Genomic DNA, 23,979 nt, shown 5'->3' on the forward strand with positions numbered 1-23,979 from the left:
CTTTGCTTTCCTGGGGTTTTCCTCCCAGCTTGGTATTTTGGGGCCTTATTTCTTTCCATTTTCAGGACCCCTCTCCAGACGCTCCCAGCTTTGGGCGTGTCCTGCACTTATGGCTGCCAGAGGCTCATGGCTGACGGTTCCCTCCTGGGCAGCGAGCTCAGCCTCCCTTGCCTGTTGCCCTCCTGGAGGCTCCAACCCCCTGCTCCAACCATGCCTTCCTCTCCAGGTGTGCCACCGACGGTCCCCGGGGCCTTTCCCTCTCCACTGTCCTTGGTGGAAGACTCTATTTCCTCGAGTCTATCCTCCCCCTTTCTTTGTTTACTCCCTAATTTTGCTAGAGCACATCCTTGGGTAGTTTTCTAAGAAAGGGTGCATGGGAGAGAAATTTTCATCATCCTATGTGTTCTTTTGCTGACATAACAGATGACCACATGCTCAGCATTTATTATCTCACAGCTCTGGAGGGGTGAGGGGTCCGGACATGACCCAAGTGCACTTCCCACAAGGCTGTACAGAGTCTACTCTCAAGACACTGCCCCTTCCTACAATCTCCCAGATCCATGGTCCTGGGCATGGTATTTAAACTTTTGTGTTTATTAGAGTCCCCAGGGGTAACAGATGGCATGTTCTGTTAGGATAAATTGAGGAGGTCTTATTTTTAAAGGAACTCATTACAAAGGTATGGCAGGTATTGGGAAACCATGGCATAGCACGGGAATCAGGGCTAGCAATGGTAGAGCAGTTGCCACTCTAGGAAGAGGGAAGGGACAGGTTACTGAAACCCAGAAGAGGAGACAGTGGCTGGAACAAGCCACCTTGAGAGGAACAGTGACAGTCTTTGGAAGGACTTACCAGACTGATGTGACCTCCATGGAGGAACCAGAGAATGAACACCCTGATTTACTCTCCTCCCTCCCTCCCTCTCCTGCTGGGGCTCTTGCCAGCTGAACCCACCTGGAAGCCAACTTCTTTGGGAGCCTCTTGTAGAGTTTAATCAGTCCAGAGTCCTGGGGCAGGGACCAGGGTGGAGAAGGGTGGAGACAGACCCAGAAAAGCAAATGGAAGGATCTGGGACAGGCGACTCCTTTGCCCTCAGCATCCATTCCTGTCCTTTGCATGAAGAGCTCATGTCCCCAGCAGAGGGAATGTGTGAAGTCTCACCAGCTACTCTCACTGCAAAGTGATATTAATTTTGTCATGTTTCCATGTGATATCTAAATTGTCAGCCAAGCCTGTGTCCTTCATTTAAGGAAATAGGCATGGGGCAGGGATCAGCAGCTCGGTTTATCATCGCAGCTGCTGTGCTTCCCAGCTTGGTAGGTCACAGGGCCTAGAGAGACATCTTTTCCCACCACCCATACTTTAGTCTCCCTGCCATGTACAAGCCCATGCTGGATGGATTCTTTACTGGTGAGATGACCCCCACTTTCATTCTTGCAGGGTGTGAGATCTTGGTGACTTTTCTGCAGCTTTTGTTTTTCTTAGCCAGGAATGTGGGGCAAGGGAGAACAAAGAAGTACCCCAACAAATCCTGTAGGCTGTAAATACTTGATATCCTCTTTTCCACTGGACCCCTACCTGGCTGTTGGTTCACTGGGAGGTGGAGGGGGGACAGGGGAAGGTGTCTCAGCTTCCAGTGGATCAGAAACATGATTGTTTTCTGCTTTGGTCATGGACCTCCAAAGCCACTAAACCCAAGGTCATGGGCATGGGAAGTAAAACTTCTGGTGCATTAAGAGCTAGAACAGTAAACACTTGTACCTCCACCCCTTGTTTCTTTGGCCTGTGCTCCTGGCTGTGGGGGAAGATTGCACCATATGTTGATCATTGGTTTAATCCTTAAACTTTAAGGTAGACATTCTACCCTACAACCTTATAGGATGTTTGCTTCCAACTGGTACTGTAATTGGGTTTTGAGCAGACCATCCCATCATCTCTCGAGCCAGCTGATTCTGGGCAGTAGGTAAACCCAGGGGATTCTATAGGCATGATCCCACTGAGTCACTTCCTTTAAGTGTCCCCTAGTTGATGTTAAGTTAAGAGCTAGAACAGTAAACACTTGTACCTCCACCCCTTCTTTGGCCTGTGCTCCTGGCTGTGGGGGAAGATTGCACCATATGTTGATCATTGGTTTAATCCTTAAACTTTAAGGTAGACATTCTACCCTACAACCTTATAGGATGTTTGCTTCCAACTGGTACTGTAATTGGGTTTTGAGCAGACCATCCCATCATCTCTCGAGCCAGCTGATTCTGGGCAGTAGGTAAACCCAGGGGATTCTATAGGCATGATCCCACTGAGTCACTTCCTTTAAGTGTCCCCTAGTTGATGTTATGTGGGACACCAGGATGCTTGTTCAGGGATCCTGGCATTCTGTAAATCCATTAATGGTGAGACTGGCAGGAGTGCTGAGGGCAGGAAAAGAAAACTCACACTTGGAATTTGTGCTACCCTATGAAGACAAAGACTTGTCTCCTCTATAAAGCGAGGGGTCCAACGTAATTCACCCGCTACCAGGTAACCAGCTGGTCCTCCCAGGGATGGTTCCAGAGTGGAGGCTCAGTATATTCCTCCGTTGTTGGAAGTTTGGGCGCTCAGCAGCAATGGTGGCCACATATATATTGGCGAAGGCAGCCATGCAGTTAGGCTGTTGAGTCCATGTGTGGCATCCATCCTGACCCCATGCCCGGGTCTTCTTGTCCACCTGATATAGAGTGCCTCTTCCACTGTGGCTGCCCTCTGGTGGGCATTTGCATGAACACAAATGTGTTCACATTCTCAGAAGTCCTTCCACACAGCTCTCCCCCAACCTCCTTACTACCAGTTTTTCAGTTTTGTTTTCTCAAAGGCCCTGACTAGTTGGTCAACTCATTGACCCCCGCTGATCACTCAGGGTATAGTCACATCTTCAACCATTTATCCTTCCCATGAAAACCAGATGTGCCTCCTGAAGTTCTGTCTTGGGGGAAGATTTCCTATCCATTGTCTTTCAGAAATGGTCCTGAGTGCAGCAGGCACCCTCTTCCAGGGTGTTCAGGTGACCACGCAAATAATCCGTGAGTCAAGCTTGTACTCTTTCCTCCTTCATTAACTGGCCATAGGGAATCCCCATGAGGCCATAGTGCAGGATGACAGAGGGTTGAAACAGACACTCTAAGGAGGAATCTTGGAGGCTGAAACCACCTCCTTTTGCAGGTCAGTTATGTTGCCTACACCTGCTTGGACCAGATCTCCACGTACCATTTCCATTTTATAGTGGCACACTTTTGTGCGCACGCCGTTGCTCTTCACGGTGGTTTGGTAGATCAGACATCCAGTTCTCGGTGGGCAGTTCAGCTCACATTGTGCCTGTGCCTCGTGGTTAGTCTTTCTTCTTCTACCAGGGCGGATGAGAGAGGAGCTGCTTGCGCAATGGCGAAGGTCCTTGACAGAGGGAGGCAGTGACCTACTCCTGCACCTTCAGGGTCTGTGCTGTGAACTCTTTTTGGAGCCTCTCAGAGGCGCCACACAGCATCCCCCTGATGCAGACCCTTCCAGTATCATTGGGTCAAGTGGCCCCAAAGTCAAAGTCCAGAGCAGTGTTCACTGCAGTCTCAGCTCTCCGTGGAGCCTTTCCTTGCTCCAGACTCTGCTTGAAACTGGCACCATCTGGGTTGACAGGGTTACTTTATGGGCGACATGGCTAGAGAAGCATTTTCAAACATGGTTTGTCTTACCTCCCCAATCCAAAGAAATCTATAAAGATTGTGCCTGTTTCTTTGTGGTTATCAGTGCAAGGGCAGTAACTTGTCTCTCATGACAGAGGAGGTATCCTGACCACTGAAGCCCTAGAACCTTCCTTGATGCGGCAGGCTCCTGAATTCTCCCAGGTGTATCTCTATCTTGTGGCACACTTGTGAGGACTAAGGCTTGCTGAGTGCCAAGATCAACGTGGAGGGCGTGCTGGAGTTGGAAAATTATCATCTTATGACCATTAAGATTGGTCAGGCAAAAGTCCTCAGTGGGTGCTAAACCAAGAGGGAAACTTTGAAGAGGAAGATCTTTGTATGGTTTCACTGCATCTCCCCGCAGACTGCTTGTTGCTTACACGGGGAAAAATAGCAACTACACGGTAGAGAAATTGGACACTAATTTAACCAGGAGGTAAAAATTAACCTGTGAGGAGTAGATGAGTATCCAGGGCCTCCAGATATGATGCCCTGAGAAGGATAGGCATCACTCAGGGCATTTTCTGTCCTGGAAGAGCATAATCTGAATCTGGCTATGAGGGACCATGGAACAAACCCCAAATGAGGAAGAGTCTATTAAAAATAAATTGTATTCTTTAATAGTGTGTCTTAGTCTATCTGGACTTCTATAACAAAATGCCATAAACTGGGTGGCTTAAACAACAGACATTTATTAGTGCTGGAGTTGGAAAATTATCATCTTATGACCATTAAGATTGGTCAGGCAAAAGTCCTCAGTGGGTACTAAACCAAGAGGGAAACTTTGAAGAGGAAGATCTTTGTATGGTTTCACTGCATCTCCCCGCAGACTGCTTGTTGCTTACACGGGGAAAAATAGCAACTACACGGTAGAGAAATTGGACACTAATTTAACCAGGAGGTAAAAATTAACCTGTGAGGAGTAGATGAGTATCCAGGGCCTCCAGATATGATGCCCTGAGAAGGATAGGCATCACTCAGGGCATTTTCTGTCCTGGAAGAGCATAATCTGAATCTGGCTATGAGGGACCATGGAACAAACCCCAAATGAGGAAGAGTCTATTAAAAATAAATTGTATTCTTTAATAGTGTGTCTTAGTCTATCTGGACTTCTATAACAAAATGCCATAAACTGGGTGGCTTAAACAACAGACATTTATTTCCCACAGCTCTGGAGGCTGGAAGTCTGAGACCAGGGTGTCAGCTTGGCTGGGTTCTGGTGGGAACCCTTTTCCAAGTTGCAGACTGCAGACTTCTCATTGTGTCCTCCTCACATGTTGGAAAGACAGTGAGAGGGCTCTCTGGGGTCTCTTTATCAGGGCACTAATCCCATTCACGAGGGCTCCACCTTCATGACCTAATGCCCTCCCTAATACCATCACCTTGGGGGTTAGGATTTCAACATATGAATTTTGGGAGGACACAAGCATTCCTTCCATAACAGTGTCAATGTCATAAAAGACAAAGAAAGGCTGTGGGAAATGTTACAGACCGATAGATATTAAAGAATCATGGTAACTAAGTACAGTACCTGAGCTGGGTTGGATTTTGTAATCGAAGAAAAAAATTCTCAGAGGACATTTTTGAGTCAGTTGATAAAACTGGAATAAGAAAGGCAGATTGGATAAAAATACTGTTTCCACGATAAACTTCCGGAGGTTGATAACTGTTGTGATTATGTAAGACATTATATTTACATTTAGGAAACACACACTGAAGTAGTTAGGATTAAAGGGCTATGATGTAAGTAGTCTTTGTTCACAGGGTTGAGAGAGGCTGACAGAGAGACAGTTAAAGATGATAAAACAAATGAAGCAAAATGTTAACAGTAAGGGTTTCGGCATAAATGGTGCATGAGCATTTTATGTACTATTTTCATTCTTGCCAATTTTCAGTACGTTTGAATTATTTGCAAATAAAAAGTAAGAAAAAATGTGCAAGGTACAGAAAAAGGCTGCAGGAAGCATCCTTATACATGTCTTTGAACCCTTGTATCAGCATTTTTGGGGAAATGCTCTACATTCTTGGACATGGAATTGCTGGATCAAAAATAGTCACATTAAAAAAATTTGGTTGATGTCAAATTGTCAGGCCGTTTTTGCTGCACTTTATCTCAAGATAGAAAGTGATTGAAATGGACATCACTGATACAGACTGATAATACCACCACCGAATGGGCGTGTTGCAGGCTTGTTGGGCATGGATCCCATTTTCAAAGGCCCTTTAAATGCCCCATGTGCCTTATAAGTAGGGCAGGAATCACCGGGATAGTCATCATAGGTGTGTTAGTCTGCTTGGGTTGCTGTAACAAACTACCACAGACTGGGTGGCTTAAACAACAGAAATTTATTGTTCCACAGTTTTGGAGGCCAAACTCTGAGACCCACGTATCTGCAGGGTTGGTTTCTTCTGAGGCTATGAGGGAAGGATCTGTTCCAGACCTTTCTCCTGGGCTTGTAGATGGCCGTCTTCTCCCTGTCTATTCACATCATCTCCCCTCTGTGTGCTTCTGTGTCCAAATGTCCCCTTCTTATGGGGACACCAGTCATATTGGATTAGTGCCACCCTAATGACATCACTTTAACTTGATTAGCTCTCTAAAGACCCTATCTCCAAATAAGGTCACATTCTGAGGTACTGGGTCTTGGAACTCTAACATATGAATTGGAAGGGGGTGGACACAATTCCACCCATAACAGCAGGGGTCTATGTGCTCTGGAGCAATTCCTGAGGTTTTCCAGGCTTACCTCCCACCTGCTTTGAGCCCTGTGTCTGGGCTCCATCTCTTTTGGCTGCATATCTTAGCTTCTTTTTCATCTAGCTCTGCTCTCATTGGCAGCTTGGCTTGGGGCTTGTTCTCCTGGCTCTCACCAGGCATTCACTTCTGGTAGTCACCCCCAGAAGCACTGGTAAAGAGGCCCTGCAGGCTGAGAAAGAGCTGAGGGCTGCACAGCTCAGCTGGTGGCCAGAGTCAGGAGAGAGAAATGAAGCCTGCATCTCAATGGCATCTCATTTTTCTTAGCATCCTCTCTGCTGCCCGACATCCATCACTTGTTACTATTTGTGAATACAGTGTATGCCAAATGTTGTTTTCTGTTTATGAATACAATCCCACCAGCACATCATATTCCTTCTGTTCGTTGCACCCCATTTGCTAAACCCCTGCTGGGGGTAAGGCATCATGGCAGGAACTCTGTTAAGGGCTGTAAGAGACAAAAAAGGAATCAGACTCAGGACAGCATCAGGCATAGAGAGGATGGAGGACTAGGGAAAAGGTATGAGTGCAGATACAACATCATATCAGCAGTGGTGAGGGTCTGCTCCAGAAGAGTCCTTAGAATGAAAGATGCAGTGGCCTACCCTATTAATAACAAAAAAAGAGCTGGAGCCTCTGAAACAGCATGGGCCAGCCCAGTCAAAGATCTCACCTTGAATCATGTTGGTAAATCCTATGATTTGCACACGACGCCACTGGGTTGCCTCTTCTCTCTTAGTAAATTTTGCATGAAAACAAGCTGCGCCAAATCAGAGGAATGCAACACAGATTTTGAAAGGCTTTCTTTCCTTTGAGGCTTTTCATTTTATACCAGGATTCTGATGAAAACTCTTCCACACAACGGCATCTCCCCATGGGCCAACTAGCAAGTCAACCAGTGGGTTTTAGGTGATGTGTCTGTACACAGACTCACACTCCACAGCTCCCCAGAATGCTCCAAGTGTCCTCATCCTAGAGCTGTCCTGTGGGCATTGCTGGATCAAAATATTTTCTTTCAAATTGGAAATCCCAGTAGCTCAAAATCATCAGAATGTAATGAACCAGGTGAAAATCTGATTTAATATCCATCTCTGCAAACTGAACAGTGAGGTGAGGAAGGCAAGGGCTGGGGAATTCCTTCAGGATGGAGAAGGAAGCCACCAACCCAAGGCAGCCACTCATCCATGGACAGCAAAGAACAAAGGGACAATACAGCCAAGGCCGAGGTGTCACTTGGGATTTCAGAGGGGTCCTCCTTGGGGGCTCTTGTCAGCTGAGGAAATGAAGTTATAGAAACTGGAATCAGGGACTTCCCTGGCGGTCCCGTGGTTAGGACTCTGCTCTTCTACTGCAGGGGGCATGGGTTCAATCCCTGGTCAGGGAACTAAGATCTTGCAAGCCATGAGGCACGGCCAAAAAAAAAAAAAAAAAGATAATAATAATAAAAAAACCTGGAATCACCCTTCTGTCGGTCCTAATTCCAAACCTTCTCTTCCTTTACGTCACCTTCTCATCTGTATTGGATTGAATAGGTTCCCTCCTCTTCGCGCTCCCACCCAGCCCAGTTCATGTCTACCTGGAGCCTCAGAAGGTGACCTTATTTGGAAATAGAGTCTTTGCAGATGTAATTAGTTATGATGAGCTTATACAGGAGCGAGGTTGGAGTAAGGACACTGTTGTCCTAAAGAGAAAGCAGACAAGCAGGGAGAAGGCCATGTGATGACACGGCAGAGATTGGAGTGATGCATTTATAAGCCAAGGAATGCTAAGGGCTGTCGGCAACATCATCAGATGCCAGGAAGAGGCAAGAAGGATTCTCTCTCGAACCTCTAGCTAGCACAAGACCCTGCTGACACCTTAACTTTGGACTTCTGGCCTCCAGGACTCTGAGAGAAAACTTTTTCTGTTGCTTCCAGCCACTGAGGTGGTAGTCATTTTTTTGGCAGCCCTAGGAAGCTAATACATCCTCTTAGAAGAGGTGTTTGGGGATAGTTTAAAAGATCAGAAACTTCTTTTTCTTCTTGGGTGGTCTGGTGTGTGTGTGTGTGTGTGTGTGTGTGTGTGTGTGTCTCAGCTTGGCCCTGTTTGCACTCACAGGTGAGCTGTGTATCAGACCACAGGCTAGTTTGAGGATTGAGGCTGCTGAACTCAGATTCATTTCAGAGATGGTGGGTTATTTTGTCTTTCTGTTGTCTGAGGGCTCACTGGAGCTGACTCAAATGTTTTCTCGATCATATGAGAGAAGCAGCTACTCAAGTACTTAATGAAGTTCTTGGCTCCATGTCTGGGGCCGTGAGGGCTGGTTCCCTACTTTCGGGAGAGGAGGATTTGGATGGGCAGAGACGTGCAAAGGGTACAGAGCAGAGGTACGGGATGTAGAGGTGAGCAGGGACTCTCCATGTTCGGAGGAGGGGAAGTACCATCGGCTAAGGGGGGCCAGGATGGGTTAGAGAGCAGAGGACCTGGGGAGTCCCTGTGGGTGTCTGACTTGCCACAAGAGGTACTGAAGAATTGTCTTAGCTTCAGTTTGCGGGATGGGTCAGATGAGGGGACAAGGAGACAAGGAGAAAGAGAAATCCCTGTGGACCACTGGTGTCCCCAACTTCTGTGCTGTAACAGAGCTGTGCCAGGTCTGGAAAATCTCCCCAGCAACATGGTCCTGGCTGCTGAAAGGCAAACGGGGCCCAGAACCTTGCCACTCAGGGTTCCGAGTTCTAATTCTTGGTCTGTGGTTTCAGCAAGTCACGCTGACCTTTTTGTGCCTTTGTTTCCTTCCTAAAAATAATAAATCACTGACTGTCGTGTCCAGTTTCAAGTGGCACATAAATGATGGTAAAGCAGCCTAGAAATGTAAATTATCCAGAAATGATGAATGGTGGGTCCCACGATCCCGCCAGCCTGGCAGCATCTTCCTGCTGCAAAGCTTTCCCCTGGCCTTTCTCTGAATATCTGACGACAAATAAGTTTCACTATTTTTTTTTTTGAACACAAGCATGAGATCCTCTGTGTGGAAGTACGGATCCTGGTTTGTTTTTCCTCGTCCTTTTCCTTTCCAGTGCTCTCTCTGAGGACAAATTTCCTACATCCATGAGCCCCTCAGAAGTGACAAGGAGTGTAGTAGTGTCGTATGCGTATAAGTTGTGGTATTGTGCAGAAATCAGGCTCGGCAAAGATTCTGTAGTCAGAGAAAGGTGCAGAGGTGTGGAAAGACAAACTTGAATCCCGTGGGGCTGAGTCCTGCGTGGGGACCGTGCTGTGGCTGTTACCATTTACTGGTACTATGCTCAGGGCCAGGTGCCTCAACAATTTTTGTTGTTGTTTAGAGTTCTTTTTTTTTTTCCTTTTTAAAAAATTGATGTGAAATTCACATACCTTAAAGTTAATTGTTTTAAAAGCGAACAATTCCGTGGCATTTAGTATATTCACTGTGTTGTGCAACCATCACCTCTATCTAGTTCCAAAACAATTTCAACACCCTGAAAGGAAACGTGTAGTATGCTAAGTTGTGGCTCCACCTCTCCCTTCCCCTGCCCCTAGCACCCACCAATCTGCTTTCTTTCTCTATGGATTTACCTGTTCAGGACATTTCAGGTAATTGGAATCATATAACCTTTTGTGTCAGTCGTCTTTCTCTCAGCATAACATTTTTGAGGTTCATCCATGTTGCAGCATGTATCAGTACAGGTGTACCTCGGAGATATTATAGGTTTGATTCCAGACCACCACAGTAAAGCAAATATTTCAATAAAGTGAGTCACACGAATTTTTTGGTGTCTCAGTGCATATAAAAGTTATGTTTACACTATACTGTAGTCTATTACACTATACTGTAGTCTATAAAAAGCTCTAGAATATTACTTTCTTATTTTTGTTCAAATCTTTTTTGGATTAGTGTTGGTTCTAAGAGCTCTAGAATATTACTTTCTTTTTTTTTGTTGAAACTGTTTTTGGATTAGTGTTGATTCTAAGAGCTCTAGAATATTACTCTCTTATTTTTGTTCAAACCGTTTTTGGATTAGTGTTGGTTTTAAGAGCTCTAGAATATTACTTTCTTTTTTTTTTGTTTTTCGGTTAGTAAGGAAACTGTAAGATAAATTGAGAAATATGCAGGCAATACATAAACTCCCATTTTGACCAGAGTCCCACAGTTTTGGTACCTCCTGGAGCCACTGGTGGATCCCTTTCCAGATTTTTTGATATAAAAGATGCACACCTTATAAATGACTCGGAGACTTGTAGTTTTCATTCAGTGTGGTGCCTTGGAGAGCTATCCATTTTAGTACATACCGATTTGTTGCTTTCTTTCTAACTGCTCCATGCAGGATATGAAGACAAATAGGGCTGCACCTTGAAAATCCTGAGGGAAAGAGAGTTCCCACTAGAATGCCAATGGAATTGTGTGCGGAAAACATCCATCAAGGTTGAGAGACACTCGGAGGCATTTTCAGACACGCAAGAACACAGTGTACTTTCCCGTGTTAGGGGTTACTAAAGGATGTGCTCTAAGAGTCACAAGCAAGCAAGCAACAAAGTAGGAGGAGGTGGAGTCCCCCCCCCAGAGGTTTAATGTTGCTCAGCCCTCTTGTTGTATCATTATTGCTCTGTCTGTCTCTGCATCTCTGCCTCCATCTGTCTCTCCCCTTCTTATATTTCCTGTTTCTTCTCCTCTTTAGAGCACTCACCCCTCATCTGAGGGTCCCCACCAAGCCCCCTCACTTTATTATACAAAGCAATCCAGTCGTCTCTTTGTCTCCCTGGCCTGCCCTGGTTACTCTCTGGGAACTTCCCCTTTACTTTCCTGAATAGTCAAATCCCTCTATTGGAAATTCTCTTTCTCCTCCCTGCTGTACTGCAGGGTCATTTAACATCTGCAGGCATTTAAGTCTAGCCACCACTATAAAAAATGGCTCAGCCAAAAGAAGCTGTTCTCTGAGCAAAAGTGGCTTTCAGATTTCTCTTTTCTATTGTTTTTCTGTCTTCTAACTTATTATTTTCTACTTTGTTCTTTAATAATTCTTCATTCAACTTTCCTTTAGTTTGCACTGCATTCATCTACCTTTGTGAGTTGGGTGTTTAATTGTTTCCTTTAATTCTTCATTTTTCTTCTCTTCTTAATGGATAGAATGAAAGTGTTTTTTGCTGAGCTTTGCTTAGCTCTTTCCTATGGATTCTTACCTGTGACCATTTCATTATTGTTTTCCAGATGTTATGTATTTCTGTTTGTCCATTCTCTCTGACTCAAGGAGAATTTAAGGGCATTTTTTTTTCCTTCTAGGTGGAGAGATTTTTTGTGTGCTTTGTTTTGATTTTCAGTTTCTGGTTTTCTTGCATTGTGATCACAGAAATTTTTCTGCCCTGTTTTTGCTTTCTGGAGATTTTCTTTTTTGGTCTGAGTCCAGTTTTTATGATAACACTTGAACTGAAGATATTTTCTTTATTTTTAGGGTGTATGTGTGAATATATTTGTGCATACGTAAACCAGACTTACTTTATTAATTATTTACTTAATTACTTTATTAGTTGTGCTATATTGGTCTTCTGTAATTTATTTATTTGTCTGTCTACTTTATGTATCAAGAACAGATGGATGTGCATAGATGTTTAGGGCTATTATACCTTTACTGTGAAATTGCACCATTTAATTTAATAAAGTGCTCATGTTTGCCTTTTAAAAAATGCTTCGTGGTCTTCAATCTGTCTTCATTGCTATTAAGATCACAACTCTTGCTCCTTTTTGTTCGTATTTGAAAACATTTTATTCAAAAGTCAACAGACTTTTTAGTCTTTATGAAGTATTCTGTGTTTGGAGTGGCTCTTGTTTACAGCTTAGAGTTGGGTTTTGCTTTTGGCACCCAATTTCTTCCCCTGATCCCTTTATTCCTCCCTCCCTCCTCCCGCCCTCTTTCTTTTTTCCTTCCTTCCTTCCTCCCTTCCTTCTTTCCTTCCTTCCATCACACATGAGTTAAGCTTGTTTACCTCTATAATGACATTTGATCTTAGTTTTTCATATTATTTGACATTGTTTTCAATTTTATGGCTTTATATAAAGTCATCCACTATGTGGTCTGTTTTCTTTGAAAAATCTTCCTGAGGTTTAGGAAGGTTTGTAATTTTATTCTAATGGTTGTTTTAAAAATTTCATTGAAAATGAGCACCCTTGGTCCTCTATTTTCACACAGTGTATGTTTGTTACTCAGCATAAAGTACAGTTCTCCCTCTGTATCCACAGGGCATTGGTTCCAGAAGCCTCGGAAGATACCAGAATCTGCCAGTGGTCAAGTTGCTTATGTAAAATGGGCGAGTGCAATGAACACGGTCGGCGTCAGCATCTTCAGTTTTGGCGTCGGTATCCATTCACGATTGGTTGAACCCATGGATGCAAAACCCACGGATACGGAGGGCAGACTGTAACAATAAATTAATATGTTTAGTTTTTTTACCCCTCCCACATACCCAGTTTTAGTCAATAATACCCATCTGTCTTAGTATTTATCCTTGTAAGGTAGATACGTTTATACTTCTACCACTTGTCAGCTGTAATGACTTTTGCGATCTTTCAGCCGTTTTAAATGAGGTGATTGGCAAACTCACTCTGCCTTTTACCTTCTCATCCCCTTCTGCTGAGTCTTGTTTTTGTATCATTTCTACATTGTAGTGGCATATAGCATTTACTTCTGCTCTGCAACCCTAGTCTATACATTTGTTTTGGTCTTATTTTACAAATAAATATATCCAACGCTTGCTACCAGGTTCTGTGCCTGTGGTTTTTTTGATCATCTTCTGGTTGGCAGAAGTATGTCCTCTAGTAGCTTCTCAAGAATGGTTCATGATAACAATATTCCCTAACTTCTTGCAATTAAAAACAAACATACCGTTTATACTCGAAGGACAAGTCAAATTTTCCCTATCAGTATCTTATAAATGCTGCTTCATTATCTTTTGGGTTTAATGGTGGATAAATATGAAGTCAGACTGACTTCTTAGTCCAGAATTCTTTTCTTTCTTTTTTTTTAAAAGTACGTGATTAAGACTATGATTAAGTTTTGGTATTAAGCATCCTAGGTCAACTTTTTATTCCTGGTACACAGTGTACCCTTTCAATTGTGCAGATTACATTCTTCTTTTTTAATTTCATGAACATTTCATGGATTATGTCATTAAATATTTGCTTCGGGTTTCTTCAGGATTCCAATTAGGTATCTGTTGAATCTCCTTTACCTCTCTTCCAGGTCTATCATTTTCTGTTTAACAACAAGAAGAAAAATCTTTCTATAAAATTTTTTTCTAATGTTCATGTTTCTCATTATTCTTCTTTATGTTTCTTATTGAGTTTCCAGAGTACTTAGACTCATTTCTGCTCCTTCCAGTATTTATTCATTTATTCTTTCTTGGAGTATACTAGCTTATGTTTTATTTCTTTCTGTTGAGTAGCCACATCTGTTCTAGGTTCTTGTGTTTCTGCTCTTCCTTTGTAGAAATAATGGCCACATTGAATATTTTAAAATTTATGGTGAGATACTAAGTTAAAATTTTTATCTGCTCCATGGCAACATGTTTCTGATGAGCATTTTTCATCTTTGATACATTTTGTTGCTCTTTCCCCAATATCTCCTAGTCATCTTTGTATTAATACTGAGCTAATTCCCTTTTCATTACTTATCATTGAATGGTTGTATTTTCCTTGACCAGCTGGTAAGTGGTTCCTCTTTGGGGACCAGGTATTGAGGCTAAGATAACTTTTCAGAGACAGTCTGCTTCTTGCAAATATGACTTTTAATGTGATTCTTTATATCCACCCTTCCCCTCTGCTTCTTTCAACCAAAGCCTTTCAAGGAAGGCTTTTGCCACTGGCTCTGCCCACCTTCCATCTTTCACAACTGCTGTAGATGAGAGACACCTGTTATAATAGAGTATCGGCCCTTCATCTTCAGGAGGTGTGTCCTGGTGGCATTTTCTGACCTCTGGCCACACTATGTCCTCTCTCCTTTCTCTATGCTTTTACTTTTCCTTCCTCTATGTGACTTCTGCTCATTTCAGCTGCATTTGTCAGTATTTACATATATTTTAAAGTCCGTTGATTATACTGTTTTCCAAATTTCACAGGGAATGAAGTTTCTGCATTGTTTTGGTAATGCTTCTTGTTGTTTTATGATTTTGAGGAGGAGAAAGAGAAATGTAGACTTAACCATGTTTACGCTTGAAGCCCATCTACGTTTTCTTTAATCTTTATGATTTCATTTTGACATATAACTAAGCCATCAGGCATTTTCTTTTTTCTTTTGGTAAAATATGAACTTGAGGTCTGATATGTATCTTTTCTAGTTGTCCCAGTATTTTTTATTGTATAATCTGATCTTTGTTCCTGTTTTGAAATGGTATGTTTATCACATGCTGCAATCTTATATTTACTCTCTGTGGAATGTGTTATTATGCCTATACCTTCAGTTACTATTACCACAGTATTTTAATACTGAGTATTTATAATCTGCTTTCTGTGTCTACCTTTTCAGAATCTATTTGCTATTTTTGCTATTCTTCTAAAGTTAATCCAGTAAGGTATATTTTGAATCTCCAAAATGGAGATACAATATGTATTATATTCTGTGTTCATTGAAATATGGAATTCTTTCAATAGTGCAATAAGAATTTCTCTCTTTTGAAGCTAATATTATATAAAGCATAGTTTGAGAAATGCTACACTACTGTATTTTAACAGTAAACATCATGCTAGCTGTTGTTCAAAAAGAAGTCATTTAAAATGTTAAAGAAGTATTAGTCTACTCCTATTCTTCTAAATTAAAAAAAAAAATCAGAAAGGAGGTTAAATTTAGTACCTATTGAGAAGAATCATTTTCCTTCCTTGACCTGTTAATATGATGTATTATGTCTGGAATTCAGTTCTCACTATGAACCATTTATATATTCCAATTATAAATGGTATGTGTTCAGGGCATGTTATTATTTTAATATATTTCTAGATTTGATATAACAGGATTTTTGCATCTGTATTTGTGAGACTTAGTTTGCAGTTATCTTTGTCATGTCTTGATTTAAGGTGGCTCATGCTTCTTAAAATAAAATAGAACACTTCCCTTTTTGCTATTTTCTGAAACAGTTTAATTCCATAGACATTATCAGTTGCTCAAGCGTTTGAAGTAGCCTGAGGGGAAATCATGTTGCCCCCCTTCAGTCCTTGGGGGCTGCCCTATGACATAACGTTCAATATCTTCTGCACTGCAAAGGTAACAATGGTGCCAGCCATCCAAATGCCAGAGTCACGGTGCTTTAATTCCAGTTATTAGAGGGTAGGAAGCTTCTTAATTTTACTTAACTTCTCTGTCTTCATCTGAGCAAACAGGCATAATGACAGGACCTACACCATAAGGTTGATGGGCAGATTAATTGAGACAGTACAAATTGAGACAGCCAATGAGTATCTGACACCAGCAAATGCTGGATAAATGTGAGCTGTTTCCTTTCTTTTTTCTTTTTAAACACCTTTTTTTATTAAAAAAAAGAGTTTATTTTTGTCTATGGTGTTGGGAAGTGTTCTAATTTCATTGTTTTACATGTAGCTGTCCAGTTTTCCCAGCACCACTTATTGAAGAGGCTGTCTTTCCTCCATTGTGTATTCTTACCTCCTTTATCAAAGATAAGGTGACCATATGTGTGTAGGTTTACCTCTGGGCTCTCTATCCTGTTCCATTGATCTATATTTCTGTTTTTATGCCAGTATCGTACTGTCTTGATTACTGTAGCTTTATAGCATAGTCTGAAGTCAGGGAGCCTGATTCTTCCAGTTCCGTTTTTCTTTCTCAGTATTATTTTGGCTATTCAGGCTTTTTTGTGTTTCCATACATATTGTGAAATTTTTTGTTCTAGTTCTGTGAGAAATGCCATTGGTAGTTTGATAGGGATTGCATTAAATCTGTAGACTGCTTTGGGTAGTATAGTCACTTTCACAATGTTGATTCTTCCAATCCAAAAACATGGTATATCTCTCCATCTGTATCATTTTTAATGTCTTTCACCACTGTCTTATAGTTCTGCATACAGGTCTTTTGTCTCCTTAGGTAAGTTTATTGCTAGGTATTTTATTCTTTTTGTTGCAGTGGTAAATGGGAGTGTTTCCTTAATTTCTCTGTCAGATTTTTCATCATTAGTGTATAGGAATGAAAGAGATTTCTGTGCATTAGTTTTATATCCTGCTACTTTACCAAATTCATTGATTAGCTCTAGTAGTTTTCTGATAGCATCTTTAGGCTTCTCTACATATAGTATCACGTCATCTGCAAACAGTGATAGCTTTACTTCTTTTCTGATTTGGATTCCTTTTATTTCTTTTTCTTCTCTGATTGCTGTGGGTAAAACTTCCAAAACGATGCTAAAACTTCCAAAACTATGTTCATAATAGTGGTGAGAGTGGGCAACCTTGTCTTGTTCCTGATCGTAGTGGAAATCGTTTCAGTTTTTCACCATTGAGAATGATGTTGGCTGTGGGTTTGTCATACATGGCCTTTATTATGTTGAGTTAAGTTCCTTCTATGCCTAATTTCTGGAGAGTTTTTATCATAAATGGGTGTTGAGTTGTGTTGAAAGCTTTTTCTGCATCTATTGAGATGATCATATGGTTTTTCTCCTTCAATTTTTTAATATGTTAATTTGTTAACATTCATTGATTTGCATATATTGAAGAACCCTTGCATTCCTGAGATAAACCCCACTTGAACATGGTGTATGATACTTTTAATGTGCTGTTGGCTTCTGTTTGCTAGTATTTTGTTGAGGATTTTTGCGTCTATGCTCATCAGTGATATTGGCCTGTAGTTTTCTTTCTTTGTGACATCTTTGTCTGGTTTTGGTATAGTGTGATGAATGTGAATTGTAGAATGAGTTTGGGAGTGTTCTTCCCTGTGCTATATTTTGGAACAGTTTGAGAAGGATAGGTGTTAGCTCTTCTCTAAATGTTTGATAGAATTCGCCTGTAAGCCATCTGGTCCTGGGATTTTGTTTTTTGGAAGACTTTTAATCACAGTCTCAATTTAAGTGCTTGTGATTGGTCTGTTTATATTTTCTCTTTCTTCCTGGGTCAGTCTCGGAAGGTTGTGCTTTTCTAAGAATTTGTCCATTTCTTTCAGATTGTCGATGTTATTGGCATATAGTTGCTTGTAGTAATCTCTCATGATCCTTTGTATTTCTGCAGTGTCAGTTGTTACTTCTCCTTTTTCATTTCTTATTCTATTGATTTGAGTCTTCTCCCGTTTTTTCTTGATGAGTCTGGCTAATGGTGTATCAATTTTGTTTATCTTCTCAAAGAACCAGCTTTTAGTTTTATTGATCTTTCCTATCATTTCAATAATTTCTTTTTCATTTATTTCTTATCTGATCTTTATGATTTCTTTCGTTATGCTAACGTTGGGGGTTTTTTTGTTCTTCTTTCTCTAATTGCTTTAGGTGTAAGTTTAGGTTGTTTATTTGAGATGTTTCTTGTTCCTTGAGGTAGGATTGTATTGCTATAAACCTTCCTCTTACAACAGCTTTTGTTGCATCCCATAGGTTTTGGGTTGTCGTGTTTTCATTGTCACTTGTTTCAAGGAAATTTTTAATTTATTCTTTGATTTCTTCAGTGATCTCTTGGTTATTAAGTAGTGTATTCTTTAGCCTCCATGTGTTTGAATATTTTACAGATTTTTTCCTATAATTGATATCTAGTCTCATAGTGTTGTGGTTGGAAAAGATACTTGATAAGATTTCAATTTTCTTAAATTTACCAAGGCTTGATTTGTGACCCAAGATATGATCTATCCTGGAGAACGTTCCATGAGCACTTGAGAAGAAATTGTATTCTGTTGTTTTTGGATGGAATGTCCTATAAATATCAGTTAAGTCTGTCTTGTTTAATGTATCATTTAAAGCTTGTGTTTCCTTATTTATTTTCATTTTGGATGATCTGTTCATTGGTGAAAGTGGGGTGTTAAAGTCCCCTACTATGATTGTGTTACTGTTGATTTCCCCTTTTATGGCTGTTAATATTTGCCTTATGTATTGATGTGCTCCTATGTTAGGTGCATAAATATTTACAATTTTTATATCTTCTTCTTGGGTTGATCTCTTGATCATTATGTAGTATCCTTCTTTGTCTCTTGTAATAGTCTTTATTTTAAAGTCTATTTTGCCTGATATGAGAATTGCTACTCCAGCTTTCTTTTGATTTCCTTTTGCATGGAATATCTTTTTCCTTCCTCCACTTTCAGTCTGTATGTGTCTCTAGGTGTGAAGTGCGTCTCTTGTAGACAGCATATATATGGGTCTTGTTTTTGTATTCATTCAACCAGTCTAGGTCTTTTGGTGGGAGCATTTAGTCCATTTACATTTAAGGTAATTATCGATATGTATGTTTCTATTACCATTTTCTTAATTGTTTTGGGTTTGTTATTGTAGGTCTTTTCCTTCTTTTGTGTTTCCTGCCTAGAGAAGTTCCTTTAGCATTTGTTGTAAAGCTGGTTTGGTGATGCTGCATTCGCTTAGCTTTTGCTTGTCTGTAAATGTTTTAATATCTCTGTTGAATCTGAATGAGATCCTTGCTGGGTAATCTTGGTTGTAGGTTTTTCCCTTTCATCACTTTAAATATGTCCTTGCACTCCCTTCTGGCTTGCAGAGTTTCTGCTGAAAGATCAGCTGTTAATCTTATGTGGATTCCCCTGTATGTTATTTGTTGCTTTTCCCTTGCTGCTTTTAATATTTTTTCTTTGTATTTAATTTTTGATAGTTTGATTAACATGTGTCTTTGTGTGTTTCTCCTTGGATTTATCCTGTATGGGACTCTCTGTGCTTCCTGGACTTGATCAACTATTTCCTTTCCCATTTTAGGGAAGATTTCAACTATAATCTCTTCAAATATTTTCTCTGTTCCTTTTTCTCTTCTTCTTCTGGGATGCCTATAATTTGAATGTTGGTGCTTTTAATGTTGTCCCAGAGGTCTCTGAGACTGTCCTCAATTCTTTTCATTCCTTTTTCTTTATTCTGCTCTGTGGTATTTATTCCCACTATTTTATCTTCCAGATCACTAATCCATTCTTCTGCCTCAGTTTTTCTGCATTGATTCCTTCTAGAGAATTTTAAATTTCATTTATTGTGTTGTTCATCATTGTTTGTTTGCTCTTTAGTTCTTTGAGGTCTTTGTTAAAAGTTTCTTGTATTTTCTCCATTCTCTTTCCAAGATTTTGGATCATATTTACTATCATTATTCTGAATTCTTTTTCAGGTTGACTGCCTATTTCCTATTTCTTTATTTGGTCTGGCGGGTTTTTGACTTGCTCCTTCATCTGCTGTGTGTTTCTCTGTCTTCTTATTTTGCTTAACCTACTGTGTTTGGGGTCTCCTTTTCACAGACTGCAGGTTCATAGTTCCCGTTGTTTTTGATGTCTGCCCCCACTGGGTAATGTTGGTTCAGTGGGTTGTGTAGGCTTCCTGGTGGAAGTGAGTGGTGCCTGTTTTCTGGTGGATGAGGCTGGGTCTTGTCTTTCTGGTGGGCAGGACTGTGTCTGGTGGTGTGTTTTGGGATGTCTGTGACCTTATTATGATTTTAGGCAGCCTCTCTGTTCATGGGTGGGGTTGTGTTCCTGTCTTGCTAGTTGTTTGGTATAGGGTGTCCAGCACTATAGCTTGCTGGTCGTTGAGTGGAGCTGGGTCTTAGCCTTGAGATGGAGCTCTGTGGGAGAGCTTTTGCCATTTGATATTATGTGGAGCTGGGATGTCTCTGGTGGACCAATGTCCTGAACTCAGCTCTCCCACCTCAGAGGCACAGGCCTGACACCTGGCCAGAGCACAAAGACCCTGTCAGCCACATGGCTCAGAAGAAAAGGGAGGGAAAAAATAGAAATAAATAAAGCAAATAAAAAGTTATTAAAATAAAAAAATTTTTAAAGTAAAAAAACAAGAAAACAAAAAATGGACAGACAGAACCCTAGGACAAATGGTAAAAGCAAAGCTATACAGACAAAGTCACACAAAGAAACATACACATACACAACTCACAAAAAGAAAAAACGGGAAAAAAATATATATCTATATATTTTTAAAAAAAGGTGGGGAAGAGAGCAACCTAATCAATAAACAAATCTACCAATGATAATAAACTTTAAATACTAAGCTAAAATAAACATAAAACCAGAAACAAATTAGATGCAGAAAGCAAACCCCAAGTCTACAGTTGTTCCCAAAGTCCACCGCCTCAATTTGGGATGATTCGTTGTCTATTCAGGTATTCCACAGATGCAGGGTACATCAAGTTGACTGTGGAGATTTAATCCGCTGCTCCTGAGGCTGCTGGGAGAGATTTCCCTTTCTCTTCTTTGTTCGCACAGCTCCCAGGGTTCAGCTTTGGATTTGGCCCCGCCTCTGCATGTAGGTCGCCAGAGGGGACAGGACGGGCTTAAAGGAGCAGCTGCTTTGGGAGCTCTGGCTCACTCAGGCTCGGGGGAGGGAGGGGTACGGATGCGGGTTGAGCCTGTGGTGGCAGAGGCCTGTGTGACGTTGCACCAGCCTGTGGCATACCATGTGTTCTCCTGGGGAAGTTGTCCCTGGATCATGGGACCCTGGCAGTGGTGGGCTGCACAGGCTTCTGGGAGGGGTGGTGTGGATAGTGACCTGTGTTTGCAGACAGGCTTCTTGGTGCCTGCAGCAGCAGCCTTAGCATCTCATGCTCATCTCTTGTGTCCGCGTTGTTGGCCGCGGCTCACGCCCGTCTCTGGAGCTCCTTTAGGGGGTGCTCTGAATCCCCTCTCCTTCTGCACCTGAAACAATGGTTTCTTGCCTCTTAGGCAGGTCCAGACTTTTTCCCAGACTCCCTCGCAGCTAGCTGTGGTGCACTAGCCCCCTTCAGGCTGTGTTCACGCAGCCAACCTCAGTCCTCTCCCTGGTGTCTGACCTCCAAAGCCCAAACCTCAGCTCCCAGCCCCCATCTGCCCTGGTGGGTGAACAGACAAGGCTTTCGGGCTGGTGATTGCTGGTTGGCACCAATCCTCTGTGCGGGAATCTCTCCGCCTTGCCCTCTGCACCTCTGTTGCTGTGCTCTTCTCCATGGCTCTGAAGCTTCCCTCCCACCGCCATCCCCCATCTCCACCAGTGAAGGGGCTTCCTAGTGTGTGGAAAGTTTCCCTCCTTTACAGCTCCCTCCCCGAGGTGCAGGTCCCGTCCCTGTTCTTTTGTCTCTGTTTTTCCTTTTTTCTTTTGCCCTACCCAGGTACATGGGGGAGTTTCTTGCCTTTTGGGAAGTCTGAGGTCTTCTGCCTGCATTCAGTAAGTGTTCTGTAAGAGTTGTTCCACATGTAAATGTATTTCTGATGTATTTGTGGGGAGAATGGTGATCTCCACGTCTTACTCCTCCGCCATCTTGAAGGTCTCTCCTAAACATCTTTTTAAAAATATTTATCTATCTTTGGCTGTATTGGGTCTTCATTGCTGCACGCGGGCTTTCCCTAGTTGCAGTGAGCGGGGGCTGCTCTTCGTTGCAGTGCGCGGGCTTCTCATCGAGGTGGCTTCTCTTGTTGCGGAGCTCGGGCTCTAGGCGCATGGGCTCAGCAGTTGTGGCTTGAGGGCTCTAGAGCACAGGTTCAGTAGTTGTGGCTCACGGGCTTAGTTGTTCCACGGCATGTGGGATCTTCCCGGACAAGGGCTCGAACCTGTGTCCCCTGCATTAGCAGGTGGATTCTTAACCACTGTGCCACCAGGGAAGCCTGTTAGCTGTTTTCTTATTCTTGATCTGTTCAGACTTGCTCCCCTTTAAAGAGTCAATTTTAGTAAATAGACTATTTCTAGACAATTAACCATTTCATTGAGAGTTAAATATTTATTACCATATGGTTGTTCATAGTATTTGCTTATGATTTTAAAAAGCATTTTCTACATCTGTGGTTGTGGTTCCTTTCTAATTCTTAATAATATGTGTTTGTGCCTTTCCCCTCATTTTTCTTGATTAGCTTTGTTTGGGGTTTGTATGTTTTATTGGTATTCTCTAATATTGGATTTATTTACCAATGGTATTGTTTTTCTGTCTTCTCTTTCATTAATTTATGTTTTTAGTGTTATATTTTTATTCTTGCTTTTTCTGTTTTGCTGTTGTTGATATTTTTCTAGCTTCTAGAGTACATTAATTATTTCACTGATTTCTATTTTTTCTTGTTTAGCAATAAAAACATGTAAAGTTAGGAATTTCTCTCTAAGTGCTTAACATTTAATTATTATGAAGCAGGAGTTGGTAAACCAAGGTTATGGGCCAAGTCCAGCCTGCTGCCTGTTCCTATAAATAAAGTTTTACTGGAACACATCCACACCCATTCATTTGTGTGTTGTGTATGGCTGCTTCACACTACCATGGCAGAATTAAGTAGTTACAGAGAGACCTATGGCCCGCAAAACCTAAAATATTTACTGTGTGGCCCTTTACAGAAAAAGTTTGCTGTCCCCAATATAAAGCATTCCATAGTTGTTGATATATAGTTTTATCACTTTTTTCTAAGCAGTCTATAATTATAGACCCAACAAGTTATCCAGGAAAGTGTTTTAATTTCCATGTGGTTTGAATTTTCTTGTTTATAGTTTTGTTAATTTCTAGTTTTACTGCATTTGGTCAGCGAATATTGCCTACACAGTGTCTTCTTTTTTCTTTTCTTTGTTTTTGATTTACTGAGATTTCTTTTTTCACCTCAACGTATGGCCAAATTTTATAAATGTTCCAAAGACATTGAATAAAGGACGCATATTCTCTGTGGAAAACAGACTCTGATATTTGGTGACCTTATTCATTATACGATTTGAATCCTAATTCTTTTGTCTATATAAAGATTGAGAACTCAAGATAAAGCTATGGCTGTGGTGTTTTTGATTCTTCTTATATTTCTGAGAGCTCTAGTTTGGCTTATTTTGATGCTAAGTTATTTATAAACATGCATAGGTGCAAACATGGCAGAAGCACAGACTGAAAAGCACTGGCCCACTGGAGCTTGCTCTTTTGCTGCTCTGGGGACTCCTGCCACCACGGCCATATGACCATTCCTGGCTAGCCTGCTGGGTGCGGAGGTACACATGGCCCCATCCTCAGTGTTGCTCCTGCTGGCCCTGCAGACAGTCAGCCAACCCCAGCTGCTGACCATGGCAGCTGACCACAAATGCAGACCGAGCCCAGCAGAGACCATCAGAAGAAATGTCTAGCTGAGCCCAACCGAGATCACCAACTCACAGAATAGTGAGATAAATAAAAAATCATTGCTTTAGGCCACTAAATTCTGGCATGGTTGGCCACATAGCAAAGACTAACGTGTTCCCTGTGAATTTTGCCTTCCTTTAACATATAATGACCCTCTTTGTCCAATGATAAATCTACGCATGTATTCTATTTTAACCATACTGTCTGTTTTGCTTCCTTTTTAAATTATATATTTTTATGTATAGCTAAGCTGTAGAACATGATGATTTGCTATATATATACACATATTGAAATAAAAACTACAGTCAAGC

This window comes from Neophocaena asiaeorientalis, unplaced genomic scaffold (genome assembly GCF_003031525.2).
Source record: "Neophocaena asiaeorientalis asiaeorientalis breed wild unplaced genomic scaffold, Neophocaena_asiaeorientalis_V1.1 scaffold112, whole genome shotgun sequence".
In the NCBI taxonomy this organism is placed as follows: domain Eukaryota; kingdom Metazoa; phylum Chordata; class Mammalia; order Artiodactyla; family Phocoenidae; genus Neophocaena; species Neophocaena asiaeorientalis.